At 39.9% G+C, this 15,963-nt stretch overlaps 1 long non-coding RNA gene across 1 annotated transcript; it reads left to right on the forward strand.

Annotated features, from left to right (window-relative positions):
- The first annotated feature begins 2,932 nt into the window (after window positions 1–2,932).
- On the forward strand, window positions 2,933–5,453 carry LOC309826406. The gene is made up of 3 exons (XR_014297100.1): window positions 2,933–2,969; window positions 3,238–3,407; window positions 5,424–5,453. It is a non-coding gene; the product is annotated as an uncharacterized lncRNA (long non-coding RNA).
- Window positions 5,454–15,963: the final 10,510 nt, after the last annotated feature.

The raw sequence follows: 15,963 nt of genomic DNA on the forward strand, positions 1-15,963 counted from the left end.
TTTACAATTGTTACATCTTCTTCTTGGATCGATCCCTTGATCATTATGTAGTGTCCTTCTTTGTCTCTTCTAATAGTCTTTATTTTAAAGTCTATTTTGTCTGATATGAGAATTGCTACTCCAGCTTTCTTTTGATTTCCATTTGCATGGAATATCTTTTTCCACCCCCTCACTTTCAGTCTGTATGTGTCCCTAGGTCTGAAGTGGGTGTCTTGTAGACAGCATATATATGGGTCTTGTTTTTGTATCCATTCAGCTAATCTGTGTCTTTTGGTGGGAGCATTTAATCCATTTACATTTAAGGTAATTATCGATATGTATGTTCCTATTCCCATTTTCTTAATTGTTTTGGGTTCGTTATTGTAGGTCTTTTCCTTCTCTTGTGTTTCTTGCCTAGAGAAGTTCCTTTAGCAGTTGTTGTAAAGCTGGTTTGGTGGTGCTGAACTCTCTTAGCTTTTGCTTGTCTGTAAAGGTTTTAATTTCTCCACCAAATCTGAATGAGATCCTTGCTGGGTACAGTAATCTTGGTTGCAGGATTTTTCTCCTTCATCACTTTAAATATGTCCTGCCAGTCCCTTCTGGCTTGCAGAGTTTCTGCTGAAAGATCAGCTGTTAACCTTATGGGGATTCCTTTGTGTGTTATTTGTTGTTTTTCCCTTGCTGCTTTTTTTGTTGTTGTTTCTTGTGGTAATGCGGGCCTCTCACTGTTGTGGCCTCTCCCGTTGCGGAGCACGGGCTCTGGACGCGCAGGCTTAACGGCCATGGCTCATGGGCCCAGCCGCTCTGCGGCATGTGGGATCTTCCCGGACCAGGACATGAACCCGTGTCCCCTGCATCGGCAGGCGGGCTCTCAACCACTGCGCCACCAGGGAAGCCCTCCCTTGCTGCTTTTAATATGTTTTCTTTGTATTTAATTTTTGACAGTTTGATTAATATGTGTCTTGGTGTATTTCTCCTTGGATTTATCCTGTATGGGACTTTCTGTGCTTCCTGGACTTGATTAACTATTTCCTTTCCCATCTTAGGGAAGTTTTCAACTATAATCTCTTCAAATTTTTTCAGTCCCTTTCTTTTTCTCTTCTTCTTCTGGAACCCCTATAATTCGAATGTTGGTGCGTTTAATGTTGTCCCAGAGGTCTCTGAGACTGTCCTCAGTTCTTTTCATTCTTTTTTCTTTATTCTGCTCTGCAGTAGTTATTTCCACTATTTTATCTTCCAGGTCACTTATCCGTTCTTCTGCCTCAGTTATTCTGCTATTGATCCCATCTAGAGTATTTTTCATTTCACTTATTGTGTTGTTCATCGTTGTTTGTTTCATCTTTAGTTCTTCTAGGTCCTTGTTAAATGTTTCTTGCATTTTGTCTATTCTATTTCCAAGATTTTGGATCATCTTTACTATCATTATTCTGAATTCTTTTTCAGGTAAGCTGCTTATTTCCTCTTCATTTGTTAGGTCTGGTGGGTTTTTATCTTGCTCCTTCATCTGCTGTGTGTTTTTCTGTCTTCTCATTTTGCTTATCTTACTGTGTTTGAGGTCTCCTTTTTGCAGGCTGCAGGTTCGTCGTTCCCGTTGTTTTTGGTGTCTGTCCCCAGTGGCTAAGGTTGGTTCAGTGGGTTGTGTAGGCTTCCTGGTGGAGGGGACTAGTGCCTGTGTTCTGGTGGATGAGGCTGGATCTTGTCTTTCTGGTGGGAAGGTCCACGTTTGGTGGTGTGTTTTGGGGTGTCTGTGCACTTATTATGATTTTAGGCAGCCTCTCTGCTAATGGGTGGGATTGTGTTCCTGTCTTGTTAGTTGTTTGGCATAGGGTGTCCAGCACTGTAGCTTGCTGGTCGTTGAGTGAAGCTGGGTGCTGGTGTTGAGATAGAGAGCTCTGGGAGATTTTTGCCATTTGATATTATGTGGAGCTGGGACGTCTCTTGTGGACCAGTGTCCTGAAGTTGGCTCTCCCACTTCAGAGGCACAGCACTGACTCCTGGCTGGAGCAGCAAGAGCCTTTCATCCACACGGTTCAGAATAAAAGGGAGAAAAAGTAGAAAGAAAGAACTAGTAGAAGTAGAAAGAAAGAAAGAAAGGAGGGAGGGAGGGAGGAAGGAAGGAAGGAGGGAAGGAAGGAAAAAAAGAAGATAAAGTAAAATAAAATAAAGTAAGATAAAATATAATAAAGTTATTAAAATAAAAAAATTATTAAGAAAAAAATTTAAAAAACAAAAAACAATGAAAAAACGGATGGATAGAACCCTAGGACAAATGGTGGAAGCAAAGCTATACAGACAAAATCTCACTAGAAGCATACACATACACACAAAAAGAGGAAAAGGGGAAAAAAATCTTGCTCTCAAAGTCCACCTCCTCAATTTGGGATGATTCATTGTCTAAAGGAGGGAAGGACGGAAAGAAAGAAAGAAGATCAAGTAAAATAAAATAATGTTATTAAAATAAAAAATAATTATTAAGAAAAACAATTAAAAAAAAACAGACAGATAGAACCCTAGGATAAATGGTGGAAGCAAAGCTATACAGACAAAATCTCACACAGAAGCATACACATACACACTCACAAAAAGAGGGAAAGGGGAAAAAATCATAAATCTTGCTCTCAAAGTCCACTTCCTCAATTTGGGATGATTCATTGTCTATTCATGTATTCCACAGATGCAGAGTACATCAAATTGATTGTGGAGCTTTAATCCGCTGCTTCTGAGGCTGCTGGGAGAGATTTCCCTTTCTCTTCTTTGTTCTCACGGCTCCCACGGGCTCAGCTTTGGATTTGGCCCCGCCTCTGCGTGTAGGTCGCTGGAGGGCGTCTGTTCTTCACTCAAACAGGGCGGGGTTAAAGGAGCCGCTGATTCGGGGGCTCTGGCTCACCCAGGCCGGGGGGAGGAAGGGGCGCGGAGTGCGGGGCGAACCTGCGGCGGCAGAGGCCGGCATGACGTTGCACCAGCCTGAGGCGTGCCGTGCGTTCTCCTGGGTAAGTTGTCCCTGGATCCGGGGACCCTGGCAGTGGCGGGCTGCACAGGCTCCCCGGAAGCGGGGTGTGGATAGTGACCGGTGCTCGCACACAGGCTTCTTGGTGGCGGCAGAAGCAGCCTTAGTGTCTCATGCCCGTCTCTGGGGTCCGTGCTTTTAGCCGCGGCTCGCGCCCGTCTCTGGAGCTCCTTTAAGCAGCGCTGTTAATCCCCTCTCCTCGCGCACCAGGAAACAAAGAGGGAAGAAAAAGTCTTTTGCCTCTTCGGCAGGTCCAGACTTTTACCCGGACTCCCTCCAGGCCAGCTGTGGCGCACTAATCCCCTGCAGGCTGTGTTCACGCCACCAACCCCAGTCCTCTCCCGGTGCTCCGACTGAAGCCGGAGCCTCGGCTCCCAGTCCCGCCCGCCCCGGCGGGTGAGCAGACAAGCCTCTCGGGCTGGTGAGTGCTGGCTGGCACCAATCCTCTGGGCGGGAATCTCTCGCCGCTTTGCCCTCCGCACCCCTGTTGCTGTGCTCTCCTCCGTGGCTCTGAAGCTTTCCCCCTCCGCCAGCCGCAGTCTCTGCCCCCGAAGGGGCTTTCTAGTGTGTGGGAACCTTCCCTCCTTCACGGCTCCCTCCCACTGGTGCGGGTCCTGTCCCTATCCTTTTGTCTCTGTTTATTCTTTTTTCTTTTGCCCTACCCAGGTACGTGGGGGGTTTCTTGCCTTTGGGGCGGTCAGTAGGTGTTCTGTAGGAGTTGTTCCACGGGTATATGTATTTTTGGTGTATCTGTGGGGACGAAGGTGATCTCTGCGTCTTACTCTTCCGCCATCTTCCCGAAAGCTCTCCACCGACTTTCTTAGTTGGGGCATGCGAACTCTTAGTTGTAGCATGCCATGAGGTATCTAGTTCCCCAACAAGGGATTGAACCCAGGCCCCCTGCATTGGGAGTGAGGAATCTTACCTACTGGACCACCAAGAAGTCCTGAAATTATACCCATTTTACAGGTAGAGAATTTGAGACTGAGAAAGGGGTTAGGTAACATGACCAAGATCACATAGCTATTAAGTTGTAAACCTTGGATTTGAATTCATTCAAATATATTTCCTCTCCAAAATGGAATGCACAGGAGAAGCCACAATAGTACTACTACGTACCATTTATTCAACATAGATTGCATGCCTGGAAATACACTAATTGCTTACTTTGTCTACCTACCAATTTCATAGGTAGACACTAGTATTCCTATTTTACAGATGAAAAACTGAGGCCAATATAGGCTAAATAATATGTTCTCTTCAGAGCCAGTAGTTAAGTAGAGCTTGAATTCCCACCTAAGTCCATTGGACTCCCAAATCTCGTGCTTCTAACCAGTGCTTCTTAAACTCTAATGTGCCTGAAAATCACCCAGGGAATCCTGTTAAAGCAGATTCCTATGCAGTAGATCTGGGGTGAGGCTTGTGATGCTGCATTTCTAGTAAGCTTCCTGGTGATGCTGGTCCGTGAACCTCACTTTGGGTAGCAAGGCTCCTATGACGATGTCATACTGCTTCCCTGTCCTGCCAAGCCCACTTCATCATCTCCAAGCTGGCTCACCCCTGAGACCCCAGGAGGCCTCTTGGTCAAGCTCTGTTGTGATATGACACTCAGAGATCATCCTTTTTCTCTTTCCTTCCTCTGAAAATGTTCATAATAAGGTAGCTAAACAAATACACCACCTGGCAGGTCATTAAAGGAAAACATGATTTTGCCGCCATGTGACTTCATTCGATTAATGATGCTGTCATTAAAGCCTATGACCATGCCAAGAAAATTAGTTTCAGGTGTTGGGTTGTTTTGGTTCTAGACTCATTCCTATATTTTTTAAGTGGAATATTTGAAATATCGTCACCTTTATTCCCCATCAGGGGCTTACAGCTCAGGCTGCCTAAGAAGTCTGACATATTGGAGGTCAGTGGGATGTTTACAGGAAGCAACAACAGCCATTTTTATCTCTTTCTATTAACATGAGGCTGCCCATTGAGAATGTTTCCAGAGCCATAGCATTTCTTGGGAGAAAGAGAAGCAAATGTAGCTTATGAAAAGTGCTGACAACTTCATAAAAGAACCCAAAGGGTGCTAACTAGGGATCTCCCACTCATATTGTCTGCCTACAGAATGGAAAGCCTTAAGGAAGATTAATTTCCCCTCTCTAACATAGAACATTTATTTTGTAAACTCTGTACATTGTAAACAATGTTTCTTTTAAAACTGACATGTTTTCCCCCTGCAGTACCACCCCCTTTTATTTCCAAACTTATCTCAAACTAAACCTCAGAAACCCAGCTCTCACTGTAAGTTGTTGCAGCAGAAATGCAAAGAGAATCAAAATAAATCTTGTGGGTTTTTTTGGCCCGAGTTTTAGAGCTGTGTTTGACCTTCAACAATAAGTTTGGAAAAATGCTTACGGAGTAAGCTTGCTTCTCTTTCACACAGGGGTGTCTGGGCTGGAGCACTGAGGAAGCCATTCAGGAAGGAGACAAAGTTCATTGCTGTTGGGGGTGTCTGAGATGGTCCTTGTTCTGCACCCTGATCCATGGGTGGACATCCTAGGACAGGTGAGGAAACAATAGAAACTGAGATAGTTGTCCTAGCATTCAGTGTGTTCCCTCCTATGAGAAGGTTCTAGGAACTTATATGTCTTTTCAAATATCACTTTCTATTCACCATATTTTGTGTGTCAATAGTTTGGTCATTTTTATTGTTGAATAACATGATATCATGTGAATATGCTGTAATTTGTTTATCCATTCACTAGTTGATGGACCTTTGGGCTATTTCCAATTTTCTCTATTATGAATAAAGCTGATATGAATATTCATGTATTTTAAATAAACTTTTAAATTTTAGAACAGTTTCAGATGTGTAGAAAAAGTGCACAGGTAATACAGAGATGTTCTATATATCACACAACCAGTTTCTCTTACTATTAACATCTTACATTAGGATCATGCATTTGTCACAGTTAACGAACCAATATTGACACAATGTCAACTAAAGCCCATCCTTTATTCAGATTTCCTTCATTTTTGCCTGATATTCTTTTACTGTTCCAGCATCCCATCCAGAATACCATATACATTAAGTCGTCATGACTCCTTAAGCTTCTCTTTTCTGTGACAATTTCTCGGACTTGCCTTGTTTTCTCACGACTTTTGACAGTTTTGAGGAGTGCTGGTCAGATATTTTGTGGACTGTGCCTCAGTTGGGATGTGTTTCTCTTATGATTAGAGTTATCGGTTTTGAAGAGGAATACCATAGAGGTAAAGTGCTACTCTCATCACATCATATCAAACGTACATGCTACCAACGTGTTGTATTTTTTTCAATATTTTTTCTGCATCTTTTGAAATCATCATTTTGAAGTTTCTCCCATATATTCTATTAATGTTGTGGGTGTTAATTGCTTTTCAAATGTTGAATCAACTTGGAATTCCTGCGATAAACTTCACTTAGTCATAATGTATTGTCCTTTTATGTATTAGGCATAATTTGCTAAAATTTAGTTGAAGATTTTGTGTCTATGTTTATGAGTTATATTGTTATTTTATTTTCTGACAATATCTTTGTTGGTTTTGTTATCAGAGCAATGCTGTCCTCATAAAGTGAGTTGAGAAGTGTTCTATTTTCTGGAAGAATTTGTGTAAGATTGTTATATCTTCCTTGAATGTTTGACAGGATTCACTGGTGAAGCCACTGGGCTTGGGAATTTCTTTATTAGAAGGTTTTTAATTATAAATTCCATTTCCTTAGTAGATATATGGCTATTAATATTTTTATTTCTTCTTGAATCTGTTTTAGTATGTTGTTTGCAAGTAATTTGTCCATTTCATCTAAACTCTCAAGTTTATTGGCATAAATGTGTTCATATTTCCTTATTATATTTTGAATGTCTATAGGATATCTCCTGATATCCCTACTTTCATATTTTATATTGGCAATTTGAATTTTCTTTCTCTTTCCCTTCTTTCTTACCAGAGGTTTATCAATTTTAATAATATTTCAAAGAAGCAACTTTTGGCCTTTTAATTTCTCCTAATGTTTGTCTGTTTTCTGTTTCATTTATTTCTGCTTTCATCTTTATTATTTCTTTCCCTCCTCTTCCTTTGGTTTTACTTTGTTTTTTCCCTAGCTTCTTAGGTGAAAATTCTGAATTTTTTTTTAAGGCTTTTTTTCTTTTCTACTTTAGTTTTTAAAGCTATAAATTTCACTCTAAGCACTGCTTTTGCTGCATCTCACACATTTTAATACATTGTGGTTTCATCATCTTTCATTTGAAACATTTCCCAATTTCTCTTGTGATTTCTTCTGTGACCAATGGATTATTTAGAAATGTGTTATTTAATTTCCAAATATTTGGGGGAATTTTCTAGATATTTTACTGTTATTGATTTCTATTCAGTTGTCTGTTGTAGCTAGAGACTCTACTCTGTAAGATTCTACTCTTTTGAAATTTATTGCAAATTATTTTTTAGTCTTGCCATGTGGTTTTGCCATTTCTTTTGCAAAAGAGATAAAGTGTATGTTCCTGCCTTTGACTTTCAAGTTCTTATGTGACTTGCTTTGGCCAATAGAATGAGATGGAAGTGGTGGCATGCTAGTTTCAAGCCTAGGCACAAGAGGGCCTGCATACTTCCAATTGCTTTCTGGAAGTTTTGTCATCCCTGCGAAAAGAACATGCCAGGGCTACCCTGCTGGCTCAGGGGAAGGGTGTGAAACACAGGAGCAGAGCCTGGTCTTAATCAGCAGATGTCTAGCCAACCTCCAGATCTGTGATCAAAAATGAATAATTGTTGGTTTAAGCCACTGATAGTTTTGAATGATTTGTTACACAAGAGCTAACTGATACAGCCACTCTCCATGACAGGTGACTGAGTGGATGCTTAAGACCTAGCCAGCTGGTCTGTATCCATTCCAGTAAGCGCTCCTGCTCTTTTGGACTGAAGCACTACCTGGCCTTCGTCCTCGTCCTTCCATTACTTTTCTTCCCTTGGAACAGTGACAATGGACATCCGTTAGGGTGTCAGCCCGATGAATGTGTTCATGGGGTTGTCCTGACATGACTCCTATGCAAAAAGCTCAGGCGTCCTGGATGCTGCATCTGGCCAGAGAGTGCACATGTGTTGGACGAGGGGCATAACCGGGCGGTGGGGCAGAAGCTGATCAATCTCAGTGTTTTTTTGCAAGGATTACCCAGGGCAGTGTTGAGTAGAGTGTGCAGTTAAAAGCTTCTACTAGCATGCAGCACCTTTATATTGGACCCTAACATTCACCCGTGAATTTGGATTCCATTAACTTCAGGATGTCATTTCCTTCCTGTGCTAAAGGTTGATAACCTCCAGTCTGCCAAGGATGAGACTTCTGGTCCTGGCTTTGCATCCAGTTATTCTCCCTATATCTTTCCTGGCATTTCCAGTTTAGTAGGGAGGAAGGGGGACTGCAACACTTTCTAGTTTTCTATCTAGTCTGAACCTGGAAGTTCCAACTTTTCCCATGTTTATGTTGATGTGTGTGTGTGTGTGTGTGTGTGTGTGAATGCAATGTGTAAATGTTTGTGTGTCTATGTACACACAAGTATACATACACATTCTCTCTCTGTGTCTCTTGATAGAGATAGATATATACACATACATTCATATATATGTATGTATAAACACACACAGGTATATAAGCTCATATATGCCAAATATATACATCCACTTATATTTATTTATGTTATATTTATTAGTCTGCTATTGTTTTTCTCCTCTGCCAGATCTAGAAGAGGTGGACTGGTTCACTCTTACACAACTTTGCAGGGCCTGAGGTAAGAGTAAAAATGAAGGCTCACTTACCATAGGAATAAGTATTTAAAAGTGACAAATCAAGGTAATAAATGGTTAAACAAAATATGTCCTCTCCTCCTACCTTGACAATTATATTTTCATGATAACCTGGAAGGCCAGGCTTAAATTTAGAGTGCTTTTATCTCTCAGAGTTCTGTGTCCGAAGTAGTGGTATGGGTAAAGCTGGTCCTTGGCCCATGGCCTGCTCCCCTTCTTTCCACCCCTGACTGGTGCACACACTAGCTCATGCATTCATTTATACCTCCTGCAAAGAGCCGCCCTTGGCCACACTTTGGGCTTAGGCATGGACATTCCAACAGCCCAGTCCACCCTTGGAAGAATGGTTAGGGGAAGAGGCCTGTACAGGCCAGGTAGGTGGTTTCAGGGACATTTGGGCAGGGAATGCCAGGGTCCTAGATATCCAGACTGTGGTCTAGAATGGGTCGGGGCAAGACTCCAAGTAGGTATCTCTTTGGCCCTAGGAACATCATCTTCCCCTTCAACCTGTGAGGAAGAGCATAGCCAGCAGAAGAATATATATTGCTAACAATACTATAATGCTATCAGTGCTTGATTGAAATATAAATCTTCCTTGATCAGGTGCATTATTCTTTGAATATGCTAGCTGCAAATATTTTCTGTAGAATTTTTGTATAGACATTTATAAGTAAGACTGGTTTATTTTCTTTTGGACGCTGTTTAATTTGGTTTTGGTATTAAGCTTATGCTGGGTTTATAAAATGATTTGGGAAACTTTCCACTTATATATTATGGAACAATTTGAATAATTTGTGTAGAATTATATATTCCTTGATGGTTAGGTTAGTTGGATCTTGCCCATAAAACAACCAGGGTCTAATGTTCTTTCTTATTTTTACTTTTTAAAGTGGTGGATTAATTTATTTATTTTAAATTTAAAATTCTTGGCTGCATTGGGTCTTTGTTGTTGCACGCGGGCTTTCTCTAGTTGTGGCGAGCGGGGGCTACTCTTGATTGCGGTGCACGGGCTTCTCATTGCGGTGGCTCCTCTTGTTGTGGAGCACAGGCTCTAGGCGCACTTGCTTCAGTAGTTGCAGCATGCAGGCTCAGTAGTTGTGGCTTGCGGGCTCTAGAGCGCAGGCTCAGTAGTTGTGGCTCATGGGCTTAGTTGCTCTGCAGCACGTGGGATCTTCCCGGACCAGGAATTGAACCCGTGTCCCCTGCATTGGCAGGTGGATTCTTAACCACTGCACCACCAGGGAAGTCCCATAGTGTTTTATTTATGAAAAACCTTGCTAGTGTATTGTGTGGTTGTTAATGTGTTCAGATAATCTACTTTTTCTTGAATTAATTTTGGTAATTTATATTGTGCTGGAAAATCATCCATTTCATCTAGATTTTAAACATTTGACAACATTTTACAAGATATTTTATAATTATTTTTACTGTTTTTCCACAACTACGGTTTTATCTTCTTTCTCGTTCCTGATATGTGTGTTTGTCCTGCATTTTTTCTTAGTCAAACTTGATAGTGTTTGGGGCTTATCTACCATTTTTTGCTGGCATTTTGTTTGTGATTCACTATTTTTAGCATTTTATCTCTATTAATTCCATCATATTTCTTTGAGTTTGTTTTGTTCTAATCTTTTAACTTGAATACTTAGCTCATTTATGTTCAAATTTTCCAATGTGAATACCAAGGAAAGAGCAGATGTAGGACATAAATAGGAAATGAAGCCAAGAGTCAGGAGGACTGGATGTGAGGTGGAGGAGAGAGGTTGGGAACCACATGCAGAGGGACTTGGAGTGTTATTACAAGCAGCATAGAATGTATGAGGTTTGGTTGTCAAGGTGACGTGTTAGAAAACATTGCCATCAGGACACCCTGCCTCTGCAGGCTCTGCATCCAATTCCTGTTTCCTTCTTGGCCGTGAGCACATCATGAAGAGCTTGCCAAATACCCAACAGAAATCCAGACCCACAATGTCTACTACACTTTTGATCCAAGACTTTTAGTTTCATAGCCCAATAAAATACAAAAAAATCAACAGGGACAAACATAAGGTTGCTGATTTTTATTTTGTCAAGTACAGATATTAAACATATACACTAATACAACCATTTATTAGCACAGCAATTATACCAGGTTTTAACAGACAAAATTAATACGGTCAAAAATCACAGAATAACTGTTTTATTCAATTTGCAATGTGGCTTGCAGAATTTCAGCCCTAGCATCACAAAGCAGAGTATAGAAGGGTGGGTTTGAAGGTGAGTAACAATAGCTTAATAACCAGCTCACTTGCTAGGCACGGGGGAAACTTGGGGAGCCCTACTTGCTGTAGATTTAGGTCTCCAAATTTTGTACTCTAGGAGTAAGCATGAAACAGAGTTTGAAAACCTATCACAGGGAGTGTAACTCAGCTTTGCTAACCCAATTCTTGAAAATTAAGGTGAACCCACAGTGCCAAGCACCTGGCAGCAGCAAATGTCAGTTCTCTCAGAAAGAAGCCATGGTCGTGTATATCACAAATTATTTTCACAAGCAATTTTGTAAAGGCAGTATCCTGGACTGGACAAAACTAGCCAGGAACACAAGGAGACAAAACAATAAGAATGAAACCCATCAGAGGCAGAACCAATAGTGCTTCATTTACTAGAATGATCAGCTATAGACTTTAAAATAATGGTGATTACTTATTCAAGGGAATAAAATACAATGTCTAGAATTGGAGCAGAAAATTGAAAGCTATATTAAAAATGGAACCAAATGAACAGCCTAGATATCAAAATTAAAATTAAGGAGTCAATGATTGGGTTTAAGAACTAATGAGAGAATTAACATATTAAAAGACAGATTGGAAGAAAGCATCCAGACTGAAACACAGAGAGGCAGAAGGAGGAAAAACAAAGAATAAAAGCTAAGAGACAAAGCGTATAAGAATATCACATATAGTTTCTAATATTTGTATTACTGACATGGCAGGAGGCAGAAAGGAGGGAGAGAGAGAGAGAGAGAGAGAGAGAGAGGGAAAGAGAGGATGAGAAGGAAACAATATTTGAAGAGATAGTGACTGAGAACTTTCAAAACTGATAAGAGATAAATTCCCTACAAATGTCTTGCAGGATTGATGAAAAGGATTCCAAGCATATCATAGTAAAGATGCTGAAAACAAAAGACAAGGAAATAATCTTAAAATCAACAATAGAACAAGGATATATTACCTTCAAAGACACATAAATTAGTGACTAAGAACTAATAGAAAAGAAAAATTGAACAATTAAAAAAACACAAGAGAAAAAAAGAAATAAAAAAAGAAAATATGTGCGACAAAGAAAAAACAAATAGTAAAATGGTAAATTAAACCCCACAATATAGGTAATTATAATAAAAACAAATTGACTAAATATTCTGATTAAAAATCAAAGATTACTAGACTTGATTAAAAACTCAGTCTATGCTTTAGATAAGTTGTACATAAAACATAAGGCTATGGAAAAAAAGGGAAGGATTGAAAAATGATATATCATGCAGATACTTATCAAAAGAAAGCTGGTATATATTCTAAATATGAGCCCCTTACTCATTATGTGTGTTTTATATAATAGATACAGGTCTATAAAAGTATAGATTATATATTTATATTATATTATATATTTAGATATATTATAGATTATATATTTAGATACATATTGTAGATTATATATATTTATATTATATATATCTCATCATCAATAAGAAAAAGACAAACAATCCAATAGAAAAATGAGCAAGAGGGTTGAAGAGGCATATCACAAGAGCATATCCCAAATGACCAAAAAAGATGTGAAAATATGCATAATCTCAGTAGTAATCAGGAAAGTGCAAAATAGAGCCACAGTTGGATGCCACTATCTGTCCACCATAATGGCAAAAATTAAAAAGATGGGTAATATCAAGTTTTGCCAAAGATGTGGAATGATGGTATTTTTTTTTTTTTGGACAATAACACCACTAACCTCAAATATTTATTTCTGAAACTTGTTTTAGATTTTAATCACCTTCCATTTTCCCCAACCATCTTCTCATTAGTAGTATTTTGGTTAATATGAAAATAATAAATTTCATATGTATAGTCCATTTCAGTTTCTAAATTATTTTCACATACATTACCTCATTTGGTCCTCACAAAATATGAACAGAAATTATCATCCTGATTTTACGGATGAGAAAACAATTGCCCAGAAAGATTACATGTCACACAGTAAATAAATGCTTAAACTAATACTGTAATAAGGATTGAAAATTTCCGATTTCTAGCTCTAGACCAGTTCCTTTGTACTACAACCAGCTGCTGCTTCCAAACAGACAAGAGAGGACTGGATAATCTGTCTTTGAATAACAGTTTAGGAAAGGTTACTCCTATCTTCATCAGTATATACAGTCAATAAATTTTGAATTGTAACAATTTATGAAAGATGTGAAATAATAATTAGAGAAATATTTTGGATAAGTATTAACAGCATTTTTCATCCATAGAAAATTAGTGATTTATAATCTTTCTCTTCTCTCTGGGTAAAGAAGGTGAAATTTTTATTAAGAGGAACAATGGAATTTTTATACACTGTCTGTGGAGTAGAAATAGATATAGCCATTTTGAAAAACTGTTTGGTATTATCTATTAAATCCAAAGATATGCATACCTTACGAACCAGCAATTTCACTCCTAGGTGTATCCCTATATTCATTTCTTAGGGCTGGCACAACAGAGTTCCACAAACAACGTGACTTAAAACAACAGAAATTTATTCTCTCACAGTTTGGGAAGCCAGATGTCGGAAATCAAGCTGTTTGCAGGGTCATGCTCCCTCTGGAACTTCTAGGGGAGGATCCTTCCTTGCCTTTTCCAGGGTCTGGTAGCCCTAGGCATTCCTTGATTTATGGCAGCAGGACTCCCATTTCTGTCTCCATATTCACATGGCCATATTCTCTGTGTGTGTCTGTCTATGTCCAACTTTCTCTCTTCTTATAACAACACTTCTTATATTGGATCCAGGGCCCACCCTAATCCATTAAGACTTCATTTTAACTAACTATATCTGCAAAGACCTTATACTCCACAGGTACCAGGGCTTAGGCCTTCAACATATCTTCTTGGGGGACAAATTCAACCCACAACAATACAATACCCAACAGAGGTACATGTACATATGTACCTTGAGGCTTGCATAAGAATATACATAACAGCATTATTTGTCATAATCCCAAACTGGAAACATCTCTTGTTTTAGCAATAAATTATGGTGGTGGAGTCATACAATAAAACACATAATATACAATAATTAAAATAAATAAATTATAGCTATACGCAACAGCATGTATCTCACAAACATAATAAGTCGAAGAAGCTAGACACAGAAGAATTCATACTGTATAAATCCATTCACTAAAAGTTAAAAAAAAAAAACAGGCACAGCTATACTTAACTATTTGGGGATATATGTATAGATGGTTAAACTAAAAAGAAATTCAAGAAAATGTTTACCACAAAAGTCAGGATAGCCGCGGAGCAGCTGGGCCCGTGAGCCATGGCCGCTGAGCCTGCGTGTCCGGAGCCTGTGCTCCGCAACGGGAGAGGCCACAACAGTGAGAGGCCTGCGTACCGCAAAAAAAAATAATAAATAAATAAATAAATTTATTTATTTATTCATTTATGGCTGAGCTGGGTCTTTGTTGCTGTGTGTGGGCTTTCTCTAGTTGTGGCGAGCTGGGGCTACTCTTCATTGTGGTGCGCAGGCTTCTCATTGTGGTGGCTTCTCTTGTTGCAGAGCACGGGCTTGAGGCATGTGGGCTTGCAGGCTCTAGAACAAAGGCTCAATAGTTGTGGCGCACAGGCTTAGTTGATCTGCGGCATGTGGGATCTTCCCGGACCAGGGCTCGAACCTGTGTCCCCTGCATTGGCAGGCGGATTCTTAACCATTGCACCACCAGGGAAGCCCTCAAAACATCTTATTGTACTATACTCACCAGTATGTGAGTGATAATGTGAACTGATAAAATATCTATGTGATGAGATGAAGTGAGGGGAATGATGTAGGCATTGTGACGTAGAGTTAGGTTACCACTGACCTTCTGATGGTAAGTCAGAAGGATGATCACCTGCTTCTGGTGATCCTGGATCATTGAGTCATGGTGATGTCCATTTTCATAGTTAAATACCAGGAGCACACGATGTCAATGGTTGGGGATCCTGGGTAGGATGGAGTGGGATGTCATCACGCTACTCAGAATAGTGTGCAATTTAAAACTTATGAATTATTTCCGGAATTTTCAAAATTTAATATTTTCAGACCATGGTTGACTGTAGGTAACTGAAACCATGGAAAGCAAAACTGAGAATAAGGAAGGACTACTATATACCCTTATTTTGTTTACTTTTCTGTACATGTGTTTTATTTCTCACACATATGCACATACAAGCCTTTTTTTTTTTTTTTTTTTTTCGGTACGCGGGCCTCTCACTGCTGTGGCCTCTCCCGTTGCGGAGCACAGGCTCCGGACGCGTAGGCTCAGCGGCCATGGCTCATGGGCCCAGGCCGCTCCACGGCATGTGGGATCTTCCCAGACCGGGGCATGAACCCGTGTCCCCTGCATAGGCAGGCAGAGTCTCAACCACTGTGCCACCAGGGAAGCCCCCCAAGCCTTTTTTTAAAAAAAGAAAGAGAAAAAAAAAAAAGAGTGATTCCAGAAGGTTAGTGGATTTAAGGCCATCTGGGTTACATTTACAGCCAAATGAGCCAAACCAAAGCAAGGGTAATTAAGTTTAGTTGAAACAACATATTGTTCTCAGTTCTATTTACCAACCTGAACAGGTGTGGCCCTGCCTGTACTATCTCCTGAATACAGTTTTAAAAATGTTAATTTATTCAATAATTTGTTTCTGTGAACCTACAATGTGCTGGACACTGTGACGTGCGTTTCCTCTGAGTTGAGTTTTTGTGGAATTCAGAGGAAATATAGGCAATTTTGATTTGAATAGCTACTAATCTCAGATTTCTGCACAGTGAGAATCTTTTCCCTCCCACCACTCCCACCTTTGCCCACACTCTAGTTGGAATGATGAAAACTTGCAAAATACATATTAAAAGATGCACATATTCAAAAAATATCATGGCCATCTGAGATCAGGGTG

This window comes from Grampus griseus, assembly GCF_964374135.1.
Source record: "Grampus griseus genome assembly, chromosome: 8".
NCBI classification, from domain to species: Eukaryota; Metazoa; Chordata; class Mammalia; order Artiodactyla; family Delphinidae; genus Grampus; species Grampus griseus.